A 4,704-nucleotide genomic window follows, 5' to 3' on the forward strand; every position below is an offset into this window, starting at 1 on the left:
CACTTTGAAAACCAATTTAGAAAGGATCCCAGCCCCCTTCCTAGGACCTGTAGGAAGGACAATACAGTACAAATAGAAAGTGGACCAGGCTCCCACAAGCATACTTACTTCCCACCCAGATTTCCTGGGGTGGGAATGACCAGTGAAACTCGCACCTTGTCACGGCATGTGATGGGATGGCTGGCATCAGTGTGGAAGGACAGCCACCGTCACCATAGTGAACACTTTGGTTTAGAAACAGGTCTTTCCCACCTGCATCCCAACAGGCTCTGTTCTAACTCGTCAACTTCTCATGGATGAAAAAATAGCCACTTGAATATTTTTTTCAAACACCTGAATGTTTAGAGTCTTCCTAGCCACGCTTCCATTGAGTTTTATGGGAAGTGGACCAATTGAGTTCACTGCTGGCTGACATGTGTGCTCTCTTAAAGTGACAAGAGGCTGTGGAAATAATAAATTCCAAGAAGAGATGGTGAAACTGAGAGCATTTCGGAATGGAAGACTTCTGGAAAGGATTTTCAACATCCCCTGGAAAGTGAAAAATTATGAGTGCATACATGTACGTACATCCGTTTTGATATCTAAAAATAATCCAAGATACATCACTCACAATTGTTTGGGTCTTTTGTTTTTGTTTTTTTATGTCTAATACAGCTTCACCTACATTTCCCAAATAGAAAGCAATATTTACCATCTACATAGTGGCTAATTTTCAAATATGTCTGTGACTGCACCAAACTCGTGTTGGTCAGGGATGAGAAAAAACAAACAAACAAACAAACAAACAAAACAGGTTACAATAAGAGAGCTGAGGGGAAGAAAACAGAACCTGGTTTTGTTGTTCTGTGTCACAAATCACTATTTAATTTTCTATTCATTTGGTAAAGCATTTGACAATATGTACGTGGTATAATAAAAATGCCATGGGGCTCTAGAGAATATGTCTCTTTTTGTTCATCCACCTGTTCACCTGTTCATATATTTCTACAGAAAATGTCTTTGTGAACTGTAGCATGTTGCATATTTTGAAAACCAGTTGCTCTAGAAGGCATTGATTGCATTGTACAAGATACGCACACACTTTGGTAAAAGCTAACAATACCACTCAACACAAATTTTCACATTTTATCACAGCAACGTCTCTTCAGTTAAATGGCTATAAAAGCAGATGCCGAACAAATGTCTGCAACAATTAAAAACAGAATAAATTCAAGAACTGCAGGACTGTAGCTAGCTGTTTAATTGCAGGAGAGATTGTCCCTCAATTATAGGCCTTTTGGTAAACAAAGCTGCTTGAACTTTGCATGGCTCTGAATTCTATACCATGAAATTGGACTCTCCAAACACTTCTACTTGTCCTATTATTGATAGAAAGAGAAACAGAAAATTAAATTCCTAGTTTGACACTTAAACAGGTCTAAAACACAATATGTTCATTACTTTATCAGGTAATGTCATTTGTTGTTGTGCTAAACCAGGCTTCATACATCCTTATACTGCAATGTCTGACATGGCCACTAATTAGCCTTGGTTAGGAACTGACTGGGATTTAGGTTGAAGTTGATTATAATCCCTAGATTATGCATGTTACCTACAACACTTACTCAGACTTTTTTCAACAAGTTTTTATTGTGTGCTTATCGGTCACCATGGATCTACAGAGAAATAGGAAGGGGTCACCATCCTCAGGCATATCACAAACTGAATCCAAGACAATGATCAATGACAATAGTCAATGACCTAGAACACACGGAATCATTCTGGGGTGGTAACATGGGGACATCAGGTGCCCACCATTGTCCCAGTTTGGAAAGACAGATGTCTGTGATTCACCTGATGGTACTTCCAGGGGATTTTATGCAGGGAATTCTGCATGAGTTGTACAAATGCCCTGTCTCTGCTGTGGTCTACCTATCTAGCACGTACATAAACTAATGGCCCTAAATTAATCACAACTTCAAAATGAAACAGGTTTAAACTTAAATATGAGTATTCTTTCTACAATCACTTTAAAGACTGAAAGCTTGGCTGATTCTTATTGCAAAGAACATTTCTAACATCTGAGTTGTTCTGATCCCAGCACTGATAATACTTTATGGGAGCTCTTGATGTGTCTGTCTGTCTGTCTTCCCTATGACACTGTAAAGTCTTTGAAAACCGAGATGCCTTGTGATGAGTGGTTTAGAAATGTCTTCAAATTAAGTCAAATGGACCTGATTTCCAGTAAGTCAAAAGTATGTCACCGGTGCTCCAAACAATTACTTTTCCCTGATGGCCATTCTATCGAGATCCCCAGGCAATTGGCCTCTATACAGAATTGCTGATTTGGTCTTGGCGTGGGTTGTTCTGTTTAATTAAGGTATTGAGTTTTATGGAAGATTACCCAAAATACTTTACTTGGGTTGTCAACGTAGAAAAGAGATGGTAGAATACAATGTCACTCACTTCCCACTAGGGCCAAATGCACAGGATTAACTTGTTGACAATTTGGGAGGTAGGTCACTGTGAAGATCAACTGTCAGTTGCTTAGAGAGTGTGAAAAGGCCAGTTAACAGATGTTTTCAGGGAGTTATCACTGGTGTAAGAAACTATTTAAAATTAAACCCCCAGATTTGTTCAGGTCTATGTGTCACCTTTTAGAAGCCTGTTGGCAATTTCTTCTCATAGGGAATTTCCTGACCATATGCAGTTAACTGAGTATATCTAGTTATACAGGGTAGAAAATGCATCAGTGTATCAGTGTGTGTGTGTGTGTGTGTGTGTGTGTGTGTGTGTGTGTGTGTGTGTGTGTGTGTGTTACCAAGCACTCATTTAGACAAGGCTGTGAGGCAGTCACTGCCATAGCCAATTTAGAAACAGAGAAACTCTAACTTGGATTTATTCACCAAGGTTACAATACCAGGACGTTTCATACCTAGAGCTGGAATGCTATCTGTCAGGTTTCAATGTCCTAATTCTTAATTACTATTTCAAAACACTTCCACTGATCTGATTTTCAGGAATATTAAGTAAAACTTGCAAAATTTGATAGCCTTTTTGCTAGATGCATAAAATGTGAGAAGAAAAACATGAGCTTTCTCTGGGTGATTTGGTTTTAAGGTTTTCCCCATTCCGAACCCTTTGGGGTCTTTGTGGTTTCCCCTTTTGGGCTGTTCATTGCTTTCCATGATAACATAGCCATATTTCTCTTTTTCTTCCCAACAATATACAAACCCGAGGCCAGGCAAAGGTCAGTCTCTGCCTCCTGGTCAGTCAATAAGGACCTACCATATACTTAGTTGGCCAGGTGGCAGAGGGAGCAAAGATAAGTGTGGGGCTGGAGAATGTTCAAGCTGTGTTGTATTTAAAATACCAAGCCTTCGGGATCATGGATATGATGCTAATGTGAAGAATGGGAACAAGGTTGGCTTCCAAGACTGGGGTCAGATGGCATCCACATGCCTCTGCTTCATTTCTCCCAGGAACACAAAGAATAGCTACAGGAGGTCTGCATTCTGTAAGGAAAGTTCTGCGGAAAATTCTTTCCACATCTTTTGAATTCTAGTGAAATTTTCTCCAGGTTCTAAAGGCAGACTCCAACTGGGTCACTCAATCTTCAATTCAGGTCAGACCTCTTGCCTCAAACGGTTCATCGTATACTTCTGACTAATATTTCTCTCTTCAGGCCTGGCACACAACAGAAAATACTGTGCTAGAAAATCTCTCTCTCTCACCCTCTCTCTCTCTCTCTTTCTTTCTCTGTGTGTGTGTGTGTGTGTGACTCTGTCTCTCTGTCTCTGTCTCTCTGTCTCTCTGTCTCTCTCTGTCTGTGTCTCTGTCTCTCTGTCTCTGTCTCTCTGTCTCTCCCTCTCTCTCTCCCTCTCTCTCTTGTATTTCCTTTATTAAATATACCAGAACCTCTCAAGTTCCAAGGGTCATGTCACATGTCCATGCTAGGGATACTAGTTAATGGAACGGAGCACGCCTACAAGCCAAACCAAGCCCTGTGAAAAGCAAAGCCTGAGGGCTAAGGATGACGGTGCTGTGGGAATGAGGTTGGACTGTTCTGAGAAACATTTTAAAACATATTAAATTAGGAGGGAGCCACAGAAGCTGGGACATTGTGTGTCAGCTTAGAAGAATTCTGGTCTCATGTTGCTTCCTAACAGTCTTTAAGGTCCAGCTTCCTTTAATGAACATGAAACTGGAAAATTGTAGCTGCTGCATTATGGGAATGGCATATGCAAAGACCAGTCAGACCTCCACTCAGTAACACAGACTTAGAGGAAGGGTTAGGTGGGTCCTACATCAAAACCCTCACAGGAGAACATGACTATGTGTGTTTGAAATTATAAAAAAAATTAACATTTATGCACACCAATTTTATAATCCCTTGTTTTAATTAACTGCCAATGATCTGAGCAACCTTCCAGTCTCTTGGTAAATGGGCCTTTCTGTACACAATTAGGCATTTGTTAAGACCCTGGGACAAATACAAAGATCTTGAAGATGCAAAGAAGGATCATAGTTGTCACATATGGATTCCACAAGTGGGAAGATATATGATAATTTTAATATATTGTACTCAAAAATTTTTATTATAAAAATCACTCTGGTCTAATGAATTTACAAGTCAAAACACCATACAGCAAGATTTAGGTTGCTAATCACCCAAATACATTTTGAGAAGGAAGTATAAATATAAATTGTATACATAAAGGTCTT

This window comes from Mus musculus, chromosome 9 (assembly GCF_000001635.26).
Source record: "Mus musculus strain C57BL/6J chromosome 9, GRCm38.p6 C57BL/6J".
In the NCBI taxonomy this organism is placed as follows: Eukaryota; Metazoa; Chordata; class Mammalia; order Rodentia; family Muridae; genus Mus; species Mus musculus.